Source organism: Ahaetulla prasina, chromosome 2 (genome assembly GCF_028640845.1).
Source record: "Ahaetulla prasina isolate Xishuangbanna chromosome 2, ASM2864084v1, whole genome shotgun sequence".
NCBI classification, from domain to species: domain Eukaryota; kingdom Metazoa; phylum Chordata; class Lepidosauria; order Squamata; family Colubridae; genus Ahaetulla; species Ahaetulla prasina.
Window position 1 is genome coordinate 297,754,906 of NC_080540.1, and position 20,110 is coordinate 297,775,015.

Sequence of the window (20,110 nt, forward strand, 5' to 3'; positions counted from 1 at the left end):
AAATAAGAATGAACCCATATTCCGTCACAGCTGAAACTCACTTAGATCTACCAATTAAGACCTGAAATTTAGAATCGATTTCCATTGTCACAGTAACATGGACAGAGTTCAGAAATTTCAGGATACTCACCATATGGATCCACGCTTCATTTTACTTGTGCTTTGGTTCATTGAGCTACTACTGCTTCTTCATATCATGACTTTTCCCCCTTATCTTTCTCATCCAAATATTTTCTTTTTCTTTTTTTTTAAGTTCTGAATACACACACATACACCTATGCATGTATCAGTGTGGGATTCAGCTGGTTCGGCCCAGTTTGAGCAAACTGGTTCTTAAATTGCTGGTTGGCCCAACCCCTCCCCTCCCCTTCCAGTTTTCATGGCTGGGACTCATTTGTTGACCAAGGCTAGTTTCCAGATGTCTGGTAGGCGGGAGATGGCGTCCCATTTGTTCATGTTGTGGGGGTGTTTCTCTACTTTGATGGCTTCCATAATTATTCTCTTGTTATAGTGTTCAGTTTTGGAGATTAATTTGGTTCCTTCAAAATCAATTTCGTGTCCTGTGGTTTTAAGGTGCTGGAAAAGGGAGGAGGTTTTTTTCTTCTTTCAACAAACGAGTCCCAGCCACAAAAATTGACACCGGACCTAGGATAACACACAACGCCACCACCAATCATCCTCACCAGATTCAAACCCAAACCCATCCCACAGACAAAACACAACCACCATCCAGAAGCCAGACCATGCTGGCACCACTGGCTGCTGTACCCCACTCTGATCCCCGTGCAAAGCAAGCTAACACATGCCAGGAACACATGACAGGACCTCGGACTCGGAGACAGGCCAGGGCCCAGGATGCTGCATCACAGCCATCTGCTCAAGGCATCACGTTACAGAACTCCAGAGGCCACAACACCAAAGGAACAAAAGACTAGGACCACACACCCACACAGGATGCTACAAAACAGCCGACCAATCTGCAAACACCCACTCCATCTACCAATCAAGATGCAACCACGCAGCCAACCAACCCGCTCACAGCAACACTCCCCACCTCCCCACCAACATTTATAGAGAGACAGTAGCTCCGACCATGCTTTGCTCACAAAAGCACGAAGCCGAAAGCACCAGCCTGAAGATGATGAGTGAGACCTCATCGAAACGTCGCCAAGATACTCTCAACTTTACATGGGAAAACACCCGAATATGCCAAAACATACACACACACACACACACACACACACACACACACACACACACACATATATACACACACACACACACACACACACACATACACACACACACCACACACAATACGTTGGTTCCGTCCCAGGCGCCTGATGGACCCAGAGAGGTTCTTGACGGAGCTTGGGCCGTTTCCCGAGAATCTGGCCCGCGGCACGACTGAAGAACTAGTCGCGGCCTGGGAACAGGCCGCGGCTGGAGCTTTGGACCGTGTCGTGCCTTTGCAGCCTCTGACCTGGCGTCAGTCTCAACCAGCCCCTTGGTTTTCCGAGGAGCTGAGGGAGATGAAATGCCGGAGAAGATGCCTAGAGAGTGCCTGGAGATCCAGCCATTCTGAGTCTGACCGGACACTAGTTAGGTCCTATAGTAGGACCTACCTAGTGGCATTGAGGGATGTGAAGCATTCTTACGTTTCCTCCCTCATTGCGTCAGCAGATAAATGCCCGGCCGCCCTGTTTCGGGTGACCCGCTCTCTCCTTCAACAGGAGGGGCGGGAGGACCCATTACAGGGACGTGCCGAGGAGTTTAACGGTTATCTATATGATAAAATCATTCTGCTTTGGGACGGACTGGATCAAAATTGGGTAGATCCAGGCGAGAGTTTCGAGACCCGTCTTGTTGAGACCGTCTGGGATAATTTTGACCCTGTGACTCCCGAGGACATGGACAGGTTGCTGGGAAGGCTAAATGCCACCACATGTTTACTGGACCCGTGCCCCTCCTGGTTGGTGCTGGCCACACAGGAGGTGACACGAGGCTGGCTCCGGGGGATTACAAATGCTTCTTTGCAGGAGGGGGTCTTTCCCGCTGCCTTGAAAGAGGCGGTGGTGAGACCTCTCCTCAAGAAGCCTTCCCTGGACCCAGCTGTTTTAGGAAATTATCGTCCAGTCTCCAATTTTCGCTTTACGGCGAAGGTTGTTGAGTGTGCGGTGGCATGTCAGCTACCCCAGTACCTGGATGAAACTGTCTATCTAGACCCATTCCAGTCTGGCTTTCGGCCCGGATACATTACGGAGACGGCTTTGGTCGCGTTGGTGGATGATCTCTGGAGGGCCAGGGATAAGGGTTATTCCTCTGCCCTGGTCCTATTAGACCTCTCAGCGGCTTTTGATACCATCAACCATGGTATCCTGCTGCGCCGGTTGGAGGGTCTGGGAGTGGGAGGCACTGTTTATCGGTGGTTCACCTCCTACCTCTCTGACTGGATGCAGACGGTGTTGACAGGGGGGCAGAGATCGACTCCGAGGCGCCTCATGTGTGGGGTGGCTCTCCTGTTTAACATCTATATGAAGCTGCTGGGTGAGATCATCAGTGGTTTTGGGGTGAGATACCAACTGTACGCTGATGACACGCAGCTGTACTTTTCTACCCCAGGCCACCCCAACGAAGCTATCGAAGTACTGTCCCAGTGTTTGGAAGCCGTATGGGTCTGGATGGGGAGGAACAGGCTCAAGCTTAATCCCTCCAAGACCGAGTGGCTGTGGATGCCGGCACCCTGGTACAGTCAGCTGCAGTTGCAGCTGTCTGTTGGGGGCAAGTCATTGGCCCCGATGGAGAGGGTGCACAACTTGGGCATGCTCCTGGATGGACGGCTGTCTTTTGAAGACCATTTGACAGCCGTCTCCAGGAGAGCTTTTTATCAGGTTCGCCTGACCCGCCAGTTGCGTCCCTTCCTGGACCGGGATGCCCTATGCACGGTCACTCATGCTCTCGTTACCTCTCACTTGGACTATTGCAATGCTCTCTACATGGGGGTCCCCTTGAAGAGCACCCGGAGACTCCAGTTAGTCCAGAATGCGGCTGCGCGGGTTATTGAGGGAGCAGTTTGAAGCTCCCATGTAACACCTATCCTGCGCAGACTGCACTGGCTGCCTGTTGTCTTCCGGGTGCGCTTCAAGGTGTTGGTTACTACCTTTAAAGCGCTCCATGGCTTAGGACCGGGATATCTACGGGACCGCCTACTGCCATCATCTATCTCCCAACGACCGGTGTGTTCTCACAGAGAGGGACTTCTTAGGGTGCCGTCAGCCAAGCAATGTCGACTGGTGGCCCCCAGGGGGAGGGCCTTCTCTGTGGGAGCTCCTACCCTGTGGGACGAACTTCCTCCTGGACTTTGACAATTACCTGACCTCAGGACCTTTCGCCGCAAACTTAAAATTTATTTATTTCATGTTGCTGGACTGGCTTGAATTTTTAATATTTTAAATTGATTTTATGGGTTTTAATTTTTGTAATTTTATAGGGAGATATTTTATTTAAGGCCAATTGAATAAGTTTTTTAAGGGTTGTTTTTATTATTGTATATGTAGTTTTTGTTTTTATTTTGGCTGTGCACCGCCCTGAGTCCTTCGGGAGAAGGGCGGTATACAAATTAAAATATTATTGTTATTGTTATTGTTATTGTTATTGTTATTGTTATTGTAGTTAGTAGTGTAGAGTTTTTAGAAAAGAAGCTGCGTAAAATTAGGTTTACAACTCTTAGGGCCTTTTTTGCTATGTAGTTGCAGTGGGCTTTGGCATTAAGGTCATTTGATATGAGAACTCCAAGATCTTTGACAGGGTGGGGGTCTTCAGTTAGGTAATGTCCATCAAGTTTGTACTTGATGTTAGGGTTCTTTTTTCCAATATGTAAGACTGAGCATTTGCTGGTTGATATTTGAAGTTGCCAAGTTTTAGACCAATCGGAAATTAAGTCGAGGTCTTCTTGAAGGGTAGAAGTATTATTGTCTCTGTCTCTCTGTCTCTCTGTCTCTCTCTGTGTCTCTTGATGTCTGTCTCTCTGTCTCTGTCTCTCTGTCTCTCTGTCTCTCTGTCTCTCTCTCTCTCTCTTTCTCTCTTGTTGTCTCTCTGTCTCTGTCTCTCTCTCACACACACACTGTCTCTCTTGCTGTCTGTCTGTCTCTCTCTTTCTCTCTCGCTGTCTCTCCCTCTCTTTCTCTCTCACTGTCTCTCTCTCTCTTTCTTTCTTGCTGTCTCTCTGTCTCTGTCTCTCTTTCTCTCTCTCTCACTGTCTCTCTTGCTGTCTGTCTCTCTGTCTCTCTCTCTTTCTCTCTCTCTCTCTCTCTCTCTCTTGCTGTCTCTGTCTCTCTCTCTCTGTCTCTCTTGCTGTCTCTGTCTCTCTCTCTCTTTCTCTCTAGCTGTCTGTCTCTCTCTCTCTCTCTCTTTCCCTCTCTCTCTCTTTCTCTCTCTCTCTCTCTGTCTCTCTCTCTTTCTTTCTCGCTGTCTATCTGTCTGTCTGTCTGTCTCTCTTTCTTTCTCTCTTGCTGTCTGTCTCTCTCTCTTTGTGTCTCTCTGTCTGTCTCTCTGTCTGTCTCTCTCTCTCTTTCTCTCTTGCTGTCTCTCCATCTCTGTCTCTCTTTCTCTCTCTCTCTCACTGTCTCTTTTGCTGTCTGTCTCTCTGTCTGTCTGTCTGTCTCTCTCTCTCTCTTTCTCTCTCTCTCACTGTCTCTCTCTTTCTGTCTCTCTTGCTGTGTCTGTGTTTCTCTCTCTCTCTCTTTCCCTCTCTCTCTCTCTCTCTGTCTCTCTCTCTCTCTCTCTTGCTGTCTGTCTCTCTGTGTCTGTGTCTCTCTGTCTGTCTCTCCCTCTCTCCCTCTCTCCCTCTCTGTCTCTCTCTGGATTGTGTTTGTGTGTGTTTGTATAACAGCACCCATATTTTTGGCCTATTGCACAAAATAACTGAATAATACATGCCACAAACTCACTTTTTGAGGTCAAGTAGAGATTGGGAGGTTGAAAAGAGTTCCATTCTTTGAATAATATTGCTGTAATTCCTTTGTTCTAGACTCCAAATGAGAGTCAAAGGATGGAGAGAGATTTCTGCGGGAAATTATTCTGAAACAGATGCCGGCCAGTTTTGAAATCACCGCATTATCCTCCGCTAATCTTTCGAATGAGATTGCAAGCATTGGCCTTAAATTATAAAGCTTACCTGGCTTGGTGCCAAGATATCTGCCAGATCACCTGTCCTATTCATTTGACCCAAAGTTGTATGTTGAAAATCCTTCCCCAAATGAGATGATCTTCTTCTTCTTCTTCTTCTTCTTCTTCTTCTTCTTCTTCTTCTTCTTCTTCTTCTTCTTCTTCTTCTTCTTCTTCTTCTCCTTCTCCTCCTTCTCCTTCTCCTTCTCCTTCTCCTTCTCCTTCTTCTCCTTCTTCTTCTTCTTCTTCCCCCACCTTCTCCTCCTCCCCCTTCCTCCTCCCCCCTCCTCCCTATCCATCATTGGATGTTGGCAAATATGTTGGCAATCCTATTTTTATCAAAAGCTGCACAAAAAAAATGCTGTTGAGGTTTGTCCAAACTGGTCCTTTCGATTTTGAAGCCATGATGTTCTTCTTCTGCCTGGACCTCGTTTGCCTTCAATCTTTCCTTGGAGGGTTAAGAGAAGTATGCTGTATTTTTCCTGGTCTCCGATCACATATCTGAAATATTCTAACTTTCCCTTTTTTAAAAAATGGTTTTGATGATTTCCCTTGGCTTTCCCAGGTGGTTTATCACCTCCTCGTTTCTGATTTTGTCAACCCAGTTTATACGTAACAGCCGCCTGCAAATCCACATTTCAAATGATTCTAAGTCTCTTCAAGTGGCTTTCTGTTAGAAACCAACTCTCCACTCCATACAGCAGAATACGGGGAAACCTTTTAAACCTAAGGTAGTTCTTGACTTACAACCATTCATTTAGTGACCGAAGTTACAACAGCATTGAACAAAGAGATGTAGGAGACTTTTTCAAACTTACAACCGTTGCAGCATGTGACTCCAGACGCTTGGCAACTGGTTTGTACTTATGACGATTGAAGCATCCCGTGATCTCCTTTTGTGACCACCTGTGTGACTAACTGAACAGCTGCAGGGATTCGCTTAAGAAATGAAGCAAGCAAAGCTCGCTTCAAAAAATGTCTCATTTAGCAACTGAGGGGGTTCAGTTGCAGTCATAAGTCGAGGACCCCCTATAAAAGCAGGTGTTAGGCCATGGAAAGAAATCCACTGCGGTCGACATCCGACGTTGTCCTTTTTTTTTTTTTTTTTTAAATCCTGGTTTTCAATTTCCCCTTCCCAGTTTTTCTCTTTGCTGTGATTAATTTCTTGCCTCAAAGGTGCTTTTTCAGGAGGCAACTGTCATTTATTATCATTTTTTTCCCCCTTTGAAGACATCCAGTTGCCTCCTGAAAAAAAGCACCTTTGGGACAACCATGACCTGGATGAATGAGAATCTCCATCGACTTTTAGCCTGCGTTTTGGGATGAACGCCCTTTGAATGGTGCAGGAGTATGAACGGATTTCCAGAAAAATTGCAGACTACGGGAACCATTCGCACTTCAGTTTGAGATGCAGCCAACGCAGATGCGCCCCCAATGGTAGAGGGAGACAGGGCAGAAAACATCCTGCAGAAAGCACAGCTCCACAACATGGTCCTTTCAGCAGTTCCAAGAAGGCTCCACACCCATTTGCACTACTCAGGTGACCCTGAGGACAAAGACAAACCTCCAAGTCGCCTCAATGACTCTCTAAAACAGTGGCAGTCAACCTGGTCCCTACCGCCCACTAGTGGTCATTCCAGCTTTCATGGTGGGTGGTAGGGGTTTTGTCTGATACTGAAGCACTTTTCTTTTTTTTTTAATTTAATTGACTTTTTTTAAAAAAAATTCATAGCATTATTTAAAAACATTTTCATTAGGTTTTCATCAAATTCCCCGTGACAATTTACATTTCTGAAAATATACTATTTGTATCGCCCGCGCATAAGTTTAGTTCATGTTACGTAAGTGAAACTAAATGGCGCTACAGTGCAACCGCAAACCAAAGAGCCTCGTCCCAGAATAGCTCGCGCATTTCCCCCCACACCACTCAGCTGTAATAGACAAGCAGAGCTGGTAGCCGGCGCACATCCCCCCCAAACCCAATCCACGATGCGTGACAGGCATGCGCAGACGATGATACATGGCACATTACTGTGGAACCGGTGGGTGGTTAGAAAGTTTTACTACTAACAGAGATACAAAAGTGGGCGGTAGGTATAAAAAGGTTGACTACCCCTGCTCTAACAGAACGCAAATGACCAGCTGCCTGCAAGTAATATAAATCCTTCCGTTCCCCATCATCCAGTCAGAGCAGAAGAAGCTTCTTGGATGAGAGGTGAAACGTCTCCGGAGAAAAACAAGGAAGTCCAGTTGCCTCTTGAAAAAGCACTTTTGGGACAGCCACGATCTGGATGACTGAGACTCTATAGCTTTTTAATTTCCTTTCACCTGGAGGCCTGGAGACAAAAGCATATGGAGAACGATGGCAGGATTTGAGTTTGGCTAGTCTAGAGAAAAGAAGAACTAGGGGGGACATATGAGCATGTGTGCATGTGCCCAGCCTTCTGCACATGCATTTTGCTCATGTGTGTGCCTTCCGTGCATGCACCCGGCCTCAAAACTGTGCGTAAATAGGACACCATAGAGCTGGGACGGGCACACCCATGATTTCCACTACCGGTTTGCTTGAACCAGTCCGAACCAGCTGAATGCCACCTCTGCGAGACATGATAGCAATATTCCAGGATTTGAGAGGCTGTCACAATTATGACGGGATTAAACTATTTTCCAAAGCACTGGAGGACAGAACAAGAAACAACGGATGGAAACGAATCAAGGAGAGAAGCAACCTGGAATTAAGGAGAAACTTCCTAACAGTGAAAACAATTAACCAGTGGAACAGCTTGCCCGCAGAAGTTGTGGGTGCTTCATCATTGGAGGTTTTTAAAAGACTTGACAGGTATAGGACTTGTCATTTCCCACTCCCCCTCCGATGACCGGGTCTAGGAAGTCCGTATCAAGCGTGGCCATGAAGCCTCTGCAGCTTTGCCAAATTCCTTTCAGATTTCTCAGGGCAGGCAGGAATCCAATTTGTGACTTCAGCAAACTAAAGGAGACTTTGCTTGACTCAAAGTTGCTTGACTCAAGCTGCTCCTTTATATAGGCTGTGGGGTGTGGCTCCATGACTCAGCACTTATCCAGGCCTGCCCCTCCCTTCCTGACGTCGCCTCTCTGATCTCCGGAAGCAGGGATCCATCCACTGTAGATTCTCTTCCTCTGGATCTGCTGCCGGTAATTCCAGCACATGGCTGGCTCCCTGCTCACATGCTGTAGGAGTGAGGTTTGTTTGTTCATTCCTGACATTCTGTCCAGGCATGGGGCCAGGGCTGGGGGCTGGAGGCATGCCAGGCCATTCCTCTTCATTATCAGACTCTGAATCTGATAGCAGGCCCGGGAGGAGGTGGGAGGGTCCCGGCTGAGGAGAGGAGGGAGGACAAGACATAACAGGACTGGACAGGTATATGGTATAGGATCTCCTGCTTGAGCAGGAGGCTGGACTAAAAGACCTCCAAGGTCCCTTCCAGCTCTTTTCTGATTCTGATTCCTGCCTTTGCTAGGCTTTCCCTGGTATATGTTGCATCTCCACTTGGAGACATGCAGAGTCTCTGGCAAGGAGAAATGCCTCCAGTCGACGGAAAGCTTAAAACTGTCGGTGTCCAGAGCTGTGCTTCTGACACACACTTCTACAGGTGTTAGCACAGCTCAAGCAAAGGGATGAATTACAGCCACCCAGCTGAGATGTAATAAAAGTATGAATTATTGACTCAGCATCCTCCTGAAACAGCTTTGGTCACAAGCCTTGGTGTGTTCTGGACTTGATAGAATGAGATTTGTGAGATGTAAAATTACAATCCAAGAGAGTTCAGGATGAAAGATAACCTCCAAGGTTACGAACCCAACATCGCTTCCATTAAAGAGGAATGGTGAAGGGACAAAGATATTGATTCTTCGATTTCATGAATCTAAGGCAAGCACAGAGGCTCAGCTTGACTAGGTGACTAGGAATGGACCAGGGGGAAAATTGGGGAAGAGGTCCAGAGCAGGCCCTTTTTAGGAAGGTTCAAGGAACTGAGTGAGAAATTGCAGGAGGAAGAGGAGAAGGAAGAATAGAGGAAGAGGAAGAACAGGAAGAGGATATTAAGGAAGAGGAAGAGAAACAGGAGGTGGAGGAGAGGAGAGGAGGAGGAAGAGAAAGACAAAGAGAAAGAGGGGGAGAAAAATGGAGCAGAAAAGAGGAGGAGAAAGACAAAGACAAAATCAAACACAAAGAGGAGAAAGAGGAGAAGGAGAAAAATGGAGCAGAAAAGAGGAGGCAGAGGAGGAGGAGGAGGGGAGGAGGAAGAGGAGAAAAATGGAGCAGAAAAGAGGAGGAGGAAGACTGTTAGATTCGGGCAATAACGAGGCAGGAGACCAGATGAGTAACAACAGCTCTTTACTATATGGTGAACCCAGCAACCGCAAACGGTAAAAACCCCTCCTTATATACAGTTCAGCTGGAGGCTATCAGCCAATTAGCAACGTGCTATTTCCCGCTCTATTTTCCCTCCAAAACCCTTAAAGATACATTACACTCCTCCCCTCCCAGAAAACTTTTTACCCCTATTTACATAAAATGAATAATTATTTTTCTACGTAGTCACGTAAGTACGCAGGGCGTCTCCTAACTCTTTCGGACCTGCGCAGTTCATTATCTGGGAGTGAGTCGAGCTGGCCGGAGGGACTGTTCGTTCCTCTCAGCTCCTCCTCCAGGCCATCCGGCCTTGGATTACTTGCAGAGTCGTTCCTGCTTTCCTTCGGAGGGACCGGTTGGTGTCGCTGGAACTCAGATAAGTCCTGCGGTTTTCTCGGGTTTGAGTTAGCTGTGGATTCAATCATTGGATAGTCAGGGCCTGTTTCGTCTGTTTCTAGACTGGTGGCTATTCTTTTTCTTAACTGGTCTATGTGGCGTTTCCAAACCCGGCCATCCTCTATTTCTACGAGATATGATTTGGGCCCGGTTGTTTCTAGGATTGTTCCCTTTTGCCAGTTTGGGCCTTCACCATAATTGTGTGCCCATACGGAACTCCCTACTGTCAATTCTCTTGTTTTGCCCGGTGTTGTTTTGTACCCGTCTGGTGTGTAGTTTAGGTTTAACCGGTCTAACGGGCATCTAAGCTTTCTCCCCATCAGTAGCTCTGCTGGGCTGCGGCCAGTCGCTACACAAGGGGTTCTGTGTTGTACCGCTAAGAAGGTGTCAATTTTTAATTGCCAATCCCCGGGTCTGATTCTGGACAATGCCTCTTTTGCGCTCCGGACGAAACGCTCTGCAAGGCCGTTCGTCGCAGGGTGGAAAGGCGCCGAGAGGACATGTCGGATGCCCTCCTCCGCCAAGTACCCCTCAAAAAGGGTCGCCGTGAACTGTGGCCCGTTGTCTGAAACGAGTGTGTCTGGTAACCTGTGTGTTACAAAAAGGTGCCGCAGGACTGAAATTACAGCCTCTGCGGTCATGGATTTCATTAGAATGATTTCCAGCCATTTGGAAAATGCGTCTACCACCACTAAGAATGTTTGGCCGTGGAACGGGCCGGCAAAGTCGATATGGATTCGGGACCATGGGCCCTGGGGTTTCTCCCACTCTCGGATTGGGGCCGTTGGTGGCAGTGGTCTGGATTCCTGGCATGCTTGGCATTTCCCAACCCTATCGCTAATCTCCATGTCCATCAAGGGCCACCACACATAGCTCCTGGCTAAACCCTTCATTCTCACGATCCCAGGATGGCCTTCGTGCAGAAGTTCCAGAACTTTTTTCTGCAATTTCTCTGGGACCACCACTCTATCCCCCCAGAGCAGACACCCCCCTTGCACCGACAATTCCCCGCGCTTTTTTACAAATTCCCTAAAACGCTCACCCGGCGCAGCGGGCCATCCTCTTTGCACCCAACCCATTACAGTCCTTAATGTAATGTCCTTGTAAGCCCGAGCCACCTCCTTGGAAGTGACTGGACCAGAGTCCAAAGAGTCAATTAACAAGACGGGTGTGCCCGGAGTGGGGTCTTCGATAGTCGCTGGTAAAGGGCATCTGCTCAAGGCGTCTGCATGCCCTAACTCCTTTCCTGGCCGATGTAGCAGTTTGTAAGAATATGCAGCCAGAAAGATAGTCCATCGGGTCAATCTGGGCGAAAGTGCCACAGGCGTTGGTGATCGCCCGCCAGCAACCCTAGCAAGGGTCTATGGTCTGTGACGATTTCAAGTCGCGACCGAAAACATATTCATGGAACTTCTTTACCCGGAGACTATGGCCAAGGCTTCCTATCCAACTGACTATAGTTCCTTTCAGCTGAGGACATTGTTCGGGAGTAAACGCTATAGGGGCTTCTGTGCCATTTGGCAGCCTGTGGCTGAGCACAGCCCCCAACCCGTAGGGGGATGCATCACAAACTAGCACCAATGGTAGTGTGCTATTGTATTGTATCAATAGGCTATCGCTAGACAGGAGGTTTTTTATTGCTTCGAATGCTCTAGCTTCCGCCTTTCCCCAAGACCATGCAGCATTTTTTCCTAGTAATTTGTGTAGCGGCTCGGCTATGGTAGCCTTGTTTTTTAAAAAAACCGCGTAAAAATTTACCAGACCCAAAAACGCCTGCAACTCTGTTTTGTTTTGGGGTGCTGGGGCCTTTCTGATTGCCCTAACCTTGCTCTCAGTGGGGTGGATCCCCTCCCTGTCTATCCGGTAGCCCAGGAATTCTACGGATCCTACCCCGATCTGGCACTTGTTTAATTTGACTTTTAAACCGGCGGACCGGAAAATACTTAAAACTTTTCTCAGTCGCACCCCAAGTTCTTCCATATTGTCGGCGGATACCAGTACGTCATCAAAGTACGGTACCACCCCGGGGAGCCCCTGCAGAAGCCGCTCCATTAAATTTTGAAATAATCCTGGTGCCACACTGACCCCAAATTGTAACCTGGTGCATTTGAAAGCACCCCTGTGCGTTACGATTGTTTGAGCTTCGGCCGTGCTGCTATCTACGGGTAACTGCTGATAGGCTTGGGCCAAATCTAGTTTAGCAAAAACCTGCCCCTGCCCTAACGAGTGTAGCAAGTGTTGTACCACAGGGACGGGGTAAGCGCTTTTTTGCAAAGCTTTGTTTAGCGTCGCCTTGTAATCGGCGCAAATCCTGACTGACCCGTCTGGTTTCACTGGGGTGACTATCGGCGTCTCCCACTTCGCATGATCAACTGGCACTAGTATCCCCTGGCTTACTAGTTTGTCCAGTTCCCGGTCAATCTTGGGCTTCAGGGCGAAGGGAACCCTCCTAGCCTTTAAACGGATAGGGGCAACTTGAGGGTCTAGATTGAAGGAGATAGGGGTCCCCTTGTACTTGCCCAGGCAGTCTTTGAAAACGTCCTCGAACTCCTTCATGAGTTCGTCCTTGAGGTCGACTTCATTTCGGAAGACTCCGGTCACTCCCATGCCCAATGCCCAGAACCAGTCTAGTCCCAACAAACTCGGTAGAGTCCCATCGACGATGGTGATGGGCAGGGTTTTTTCGAACTGTCCATACTTGACGTGGACGGTCGTCGCCCCTCGGACAGGGATCCTGTTCCCTTGATAGTCCTGCACTCGTAGCTTCTGTGGCCGCAGTTTGCATTTCGCGATAGCAGGCAAGTTTTTTTCTAAGTTGCTCCAGGACATGATCGTAATTGAAGATCCAGTGTCCACTTCCATTCGGCACGGCACTCCTTCGATGAGTGTTTTAACAAAGATTTTTTTTTCTAGGCGTGTTGATGCCTGGCCCACTCTCACGGCGGTCTGATTCAACTTCGCGCCTTTTTTTCCTTGACCAATCTGGGCCGTTTCGCGGTTCCCGCGCTTTGATTGGTCGGTTTGAATTTTTGGCGGGAAGGTTGGGGCGCTCGGCAGGCTTTCACGATGTGCCCTTTTTTTTCACATCGCCGACACGTGGCATCCTTAAATTTGCAATGTTGCCGTTGGTGTTGGCCCCCGCAACTCGCGCATTCGCCCTGGTCTTCCCTCTCCAGCCTCCCGGTGTGGAAGACTTCTTCCTCTTCCTCCTCTTCCGACTCGGCCTGGACTTCCTCGTTGTGGACCGGGGTTGTTTTCGCTGCCGCCCCTGGCGCGACCGGCTTTTGTAGTGTTTCTGCCGCTTGGGTAGACATCTCGTGAGCCCTTGCCTCGTCCAGGGCGATTGCGAGCGTTAGGTTGCTTCTGGACAGCAGCCGCCGTCGCAAACGGATGTCCCTGACCCCGCAAATTAGCTGGTCGAGCAACGCGTCTTCCAAGTCTCGGTACTCACAATGGTTCGCGGCTTTCCTCAGTGCTGCCATGTACACACTGATGGACTCGCCCTCTTGCTGCATGCGCTGCCTTAATTCGAACCGTTGAATGAACTTGGAAGGCGTTGGTGCATAGTGGGCTTTCAAAACAGTCTGCAGAGTTTGCCACGGTACCGCCTGTACCGGCGTTGGCTCAGAAAGCGATTCCGCGGTGTCGAAAACCTCGGGACCGCAGTGACTCAGGAAGTATGCCCGTTTCCTGTTGTCTGAGACTCCTTGGAGCTCGTTGGCTTCGAGGAAACACTCGAAGCGAGCCATGTATGACCCCCATTTTTCTTTGGCTGGGTCGAATGGCGCTGGCAGTGTATAGCTGGACATCGTTGCTAACCGCCCTTATTTTGCTGGGTTCGTTCCTGGTGCTCTTTTGCCTCGAAATCCCACCTTCGTCGCCAGTGTTAGATTCGGGCAATAACGAGGCAGGAGACCAGATGAGTAACAACAGCTCTTTACTATATGGTGAACCCAGCAACCGCAAACGGTAAAAACCCCTCCTTATATACAGTTCAGCTGGAGGCTATCAGCCAATTAGCAACGTGCTATTTCCCACTCTATTTTCCCTCCAAAACCCTTAAAGATACATTACAAAGACAAAGAAAAAATCAAAGAGAAAGAGAAAGAGGAGGAGGAGGAGGAGAAAAATGGAGCAGAAAAGAGGAAGAGGAAGACAAAGACAAAGACAAAATCAAGGACAAAGAGGAGAAAGTGGAGAAGGAGAAAAATGGAGCAGAAAAGAGGAGGCGGAGGAGGAAGTGGTGGTGGTAGAGGAGAGAAGGAGGAATAGGAAGACAAAGAGAAAGAGGATGAGGAAGAGGAGAAAAATGGAGCAGAAAAGAGGAGGAGAAAGATAAAGACAAAATCAAAGACATAGAGGAAAAGAGGAGAAGGAGAAAATGGAACAGAAAAGAGGAGGGGGAGGGGGAGGAGGAGAGGAGGAGGAAGAGGAGAAAAATAGAGCAGAAAAGAGGAGAAGGAAGACAAAGACAAAGACAAAGGAGAAAGAGGAGAAGGAGAAAAATGGAGCAGAAAAGAGGAGGAGGAGAAAGCAGGAGAAAAAGGTGGAAGAGGAGGAGGAGGAAGAGGAAGAAGAAGAAGAGGGGAGGAGGAGAAGGAGAAGGAAGGGGGAGGAGGAGGAGGGGTTAGAGGAGGCATTGGAGCAGTGGAACCAGTTAAATATTAATCTAAAATCAAACCAAGTAACCCTCCAGGTTTTAAAATGTTTCCGGAACATATGTTATTCTGAAATATTCATCAGACTACAAATCCCCATTAGAAGCTGTTCATTCAACATAATGCTGGGAATCATTGTGAGGTTTTCATTCTTGTTTTTGACCCGCGTCCCTTGTTTGCTTTCAAAGCAATCCTGGAGAGATCCAGGAAGCAACTGGGAAGAAGACTGGGGGAAGTGATGCTGAGTTTTCAACTTGCAAAGCTTTTCTAAAAATATGCAAATAGATCATTGGCACCACTTATGTTGCAGAAAGTAAGGAGATCCCTTTTCCAACCCACATTTTTCCTCCCTCATCATTAAAAAAGGACAGCAAAGAATGTTCTTTCTGCGCCAACTCAGAAAGCTCAAACTGCCCAAGGAGCTGCTGATTCAGTTCTACAGAGGAATTATTGAGTCTGTCATTTGCACCTCTATAACTGTCTGGTTCGGTTCTGCAACCCAACAAGAAAAACACAGACTTCAGAGGATCATTAGAACTGCAGAAAAAATAATTGCTACCAACCTGCCTTCCATTGAGGACCTGTATACTGCACGAATCAAGAAGAGGGCCATGAAAATATTTACAGACTCCTCGCATCCTGGACATAAACTGTTTCAACTCCTACCCTCAAAACGACGCTATAGAGCACTGCACACCAGAACAATAACGATAAAAGCTAACGATAATGGCCGCTATTTCTGTCATCAGCGGCATTGCAGACATGACTGTCAACTGTCTGACGTAGTTTTAACCATGGTCGTTCCTCATGGTGTTCGCCTGACAGTGGTGTACCGGTCCGCTAATTCCATCAGCGGACTTCGGACAGTTTGATCCCCGTTTTACATCTTATATGGACAGGGGGTCGGTTTTACTACACTTGTAGGGAACTGCTGGCTCGGGATACCCTTTTTTTCCGTTGTTACCTGATCCTATTATGAGTTACTCGGCGCTTGAGCTTTTACGGCTGCGAGGTTCCCCCGCCTCGCAGGAGTGGCCCTCTGTTCTATCGAGGGCCTACCTTAATGAAGGGTCTTGGGACCCAGAGAGGTGGCATGCCTCGAAGAAGAATCTCTGGGGAGTTGTTTATAGTTTTTTTAATAGGGGGCTGTTAAAGGGGGGGAGGGGATTGACGGGTAGGGGGAGTGACCCGTCGGGGAGGGTATGTCCAGTCCCAACGCGGGCTCACGACACTATTTCACTTGGTCCGAAGATGGGGCGGGAGGGAATTGTACAGAGCGGAGAACATTATTCCATCTGTACGGTGAGTGGGAGGGGCAGATATGGCGGAGGCAGGGGGCCGTATCGCTCTTTGGGAGCACGTGTTCGATGTTTAAAAGCGATCACGTGCTCCGGCCCCCCAGTCCTCACTCGTTCCCCGGATGGTCAAGACCCTCAGAGCTTGGGTCTTAGGCTGATGCTTTGCAATGCCCGGTCCGTGGTTAACAAGGCTCCCCTGATTTGTGATCTTATTCAGAGGGAGTCCGCGGACTTTATGGGCATTACGGAGACCTGGTTGGGCACAGAAGGGGGTGTACCCCTGGTCGAACTGTGCCCTCCGGGTTTCCGTGCATTCCATCAGCCGAGGACCCAAGGTAGGGGTGGGGGGGTGGCGGTTGTGATTAAAGAAAGTCTGGAGCCGAGGGAGTCCACTGTTCCTCAGATAGCTGGCTGTGAATCCCTCCTTGTGAAGTGGGGCCACGGAATCAGATGGGGCTGTTGATCACGTACCTGGCTCCTTGCTGCGTGACTACAGCCCTACCTGAACTGCTAGAGGTGCTTGCTGGCGTGGCGGTGGAGATCCCCAGACTACTGGTCTTGGGGATTTCAACCTGCCATCTGCCGGCTTGTCGCCGACGGTGGTTCAGGAGTTCCAGGCCTCCATGACCTTGGACCTGATTCAAGTAACTGATGGCCCTACACACATTGGGGAGGCGCTAGACTTGATTTTTATCTCTGGTCAGTGGGTAAATGATCTGGATTTAGGAGATTTAGTGAAAGAACCGGTGTCATGGTCAGATCATTTTCTTCTTCGCCTAGACTTTCAGACCGCCGCTCACCACCGCAGGGAGACGGAGCCAATGCGTTGGTTCCGTCCCAGGCGCCTGATGGGCCCCGAGAGGGTCCTGGCGGGGCTTGGGCCGCCTCCTGGGGGGCTTACCCACCGCACGACTGGAGAACTGGTTGCGGCCTGGGAGCGGGCTGCGGCTGGGGCTTTGGACCGTGTGGCGCCTTTGCGGCCTCTGACCCGGCGTAGATCTCAATTGGCCCCCTGGTTTTCCGAGGAGCTGAGAGAGATGAAACGCCGGAGAAGACGCCTGGAGAGTGTTTGGAGGTCTAGCCGTTCCGAGGCTGATCGGACACTAGTGAGGTCCTTTACTAGGACCTACCTAGTGGCAATGAGGGAGGCGAAGCGTCTCTACGTTTCCACCCTCATTGCATCGGCAGATAAACGCCTGGCCGCCCTGGTTTGGGTGACCCGTTCCTCCTCCATCAAGAGGGACGGGATGACCTGCAGGGACGAGCTGAGGAGTTTAACGGTTATCTATACGATAAAATCGTTCAACCGGGATAGTTTGGACCAAGATTGCGATGATCCAGCTGGGACGACAGAGCAGCGTCTTGTTGAGGTTATTTGGGATGAGTTTGATTCTGTGGCTCCCGAGGACATGGAGAGGTTGCTGGGGAGGTTACATGCAACTACATGTTTACTGGACCCGTGCCCTTCCTGGTTAGTGCTGGCTGCTCAGGAAGTGACACGAGGCTGGCTCAGGGATTATAAATGCTTCTTTGATGGAAGGGGTTTTCCCCGCCGCCTTGAAGGAGGCGGTGGTGAGACCTCTCCTCAAGAAGCCTTCCCTGGACCCAGCTATTTTGAGTAATTATCGTCCAGTCTCCAACCTTCGCTTTGTGGCGAAGGTTGTTGAAATGGTTGCATGGCAGCTCCCCGGCACCTGGAGGAAACTGTCTATCTGGACCCGTTCCAGTCCGGCTTCCGACCGGTTATAGCACGGAGACGGCTTTGGTCGCGTTGGTGGATGACCTCTGGAGGGCCAGGGACAGGGTTGCTCCTCTGCCTTGGTCCTATTAGATCTCTCAGCGGCTTCGATACCATCGACCATGGTATCCTGCTGCGCGGTTGGAGGGATTGGGAGTGGGGGCACCGTTTATCGGTGGTTCTCCTCCTATCTCTCTGACGATGCATGAGCAGTGTTGACAGGGGGCAGAGGTCGTCCTCGGGCGCCTCACTTGTGGGGTGCCTCAGGGGTCGATTCTCTCGCCCACCCTGTTCAACATCTATGAAACCGCTGGGTGAGGTCATCAGTGGTTTCGGGTGAGTTATCATCTGTCGCTGATGATACTCAGCTGTACTTTTCACCCGGACCACCCCAACGAAGCGGTCAAGTGCTGTCCCGGTGCCTGGAAGCTGTCGGGTCTGGATGGGGAGAAACAGACTCAAGCTCAATCCCTCCAAGGCGGAGTGGCTGTGGATGCCGGCATCCCGGTACAGTCAGCTGCATCCGCAGCTGACTGTTGAAGCAGTTAGTGGCCCCAAAGGAGGCGGTTCGCAACTTGGGTGTCCTCCTGGACGGACGGCTGTCTTTTGATGAACACCTGGCGGCCGTCGCCAGGAGGGCCTTTACCAGTTCGCTGGTTCGCCAGTTGCGTCCCTTCCTTGATCGGGATGCCTTATGCACGGTCACCACGCCTGGTTACGCCTAGGCTGGATTATTGCAATGCTCTCTACATGGGGCTGCCCTTGAGGTGCACCCGAGGCTGCAGTTAGTCCAGAATGCGGCTGCGCGAGTAGTAACGGGAGCCGCTCGTGGCTCCCACGTGACATCGCTGCTCCGTAGCTTGCACTGGCTTCCTGTGGTCTTTCGGGTGCGCTTCAAGATTTTGGTAACTATCTTTAAAGCGCTCCATGGCTTAGGACCCGGGTACTTACGAGACCGCCTGCTGTTACCTTTTGCCTCCCACCGACCCGTACGCTCGCACAGAGAGGGTCTCCTCAGGGTGCCGTCCGCCAAACAGTGTCGGCGGGCGGCCCCCAGGAGTAGGGCCTTCTCTGTGGGGGCAGTGACGCTCTGGAATGAACTTCCCCCCGGTCTGCGTCAAGTGCCCGATCTTCGGACCTTCCGTCGTGAGCTCAAAACATTTTTATTCATTAAAGCGGGACTGGCATAATTAGTGATGTATTTTAATTGGGGTTTTAATATTTTTTAACTTTTTAATTTAAATTTTAATAATCGGCCTTTAAAATTTGCTCTTTTTAATTGTTGTTTTAAACTGTATATATCTTTGTTTTTACTTTGGCTGTACACCGCCCTGAGTCCTTCGGGAGAAGGGCGGTATAAAAATTTAATAAAATAAATAAATAAATAAATAAACAACTAGACACAAGAACAGTTTTTTCCCGAAGGTCATCACTCTGCTAAACAAATAATTCCCTCAACACTGTCAAACTATTCACTAAATCTGCACTACTATTAATCTTCTCATCGTTCCCATCACCCATCTCCTTCCACTTATGACTGTATGACTGTAACTTTGTTGCTGGCAATCCTTATGATTTATATTGATGTATTGACCATCAATTGTGTTGTAAATGTTGTACCTTGATGAACGTATCTTTTCTTTTATGTACACTGAGAGCATATGCACCAAGACAAATTCCTTGTGTGTCCAATCACACTTGGCCAATAAAAATTTTATTCTATTCTATTCTATATGTAGCCTCTCCTGGTAAAGGGTGAAAAATCTCATCCCCCTCCCCACAAGATTCATGCTGCCATGTATTTTATTAAGAGAAAAATGATCCCATTTCTCTATGGTTTTATTTTTTTCATTCTCCCATCCAATGGAATAACCGCACTGTCATCTGCTTCTCAAAGCTAGATTCTCCCATGTAGAAGCAAGACATAATTCCTTTGTGCTTCTCTCTCCAAATGAGCAAACAGAAAGCAAGGTTTATTTGAGTGGCTACAAGTTGTCGGAGGAGGAGGAGGAGGAAGAGGAGGAGGAGGAGGAAGAGGGGGAGGCGTAGGAGGAAGAGGAAGGAGGAGGAGGAGAAGGAGGAGGAGGAGGAGGAAGAGAGTAGGAGGAGGAGGAAGAGGGGGAGGCGTAGAAGGAAGAGGAAGAGGAAGGAGGAGGAGGAGGAAGAGGAGGAGGAGGAGGAAGAGAAGAAGGGGCCGTGGTAGCTCAGGCTGGTAAGAAGCCTGTTATTAGAACACAGCAGCCTGCAATTACTGCAGGTTCAAGTCCCACCAGGCCCAAGATTGACTCAGCCTTCCATTCTTTATAAGGTAGGTAAAATGAGGACCCAGATTGTTGGGGGGGCAATAAGTTGACTTTGTAAATATACAAATAGAATGAGACTATTGCCTTATATACTGTAAGCCGCCCTGAGTCTTCGGAGAAGGGCGGGATATAAATGTAAATAAAAAAAAAAAAAGAGGAGG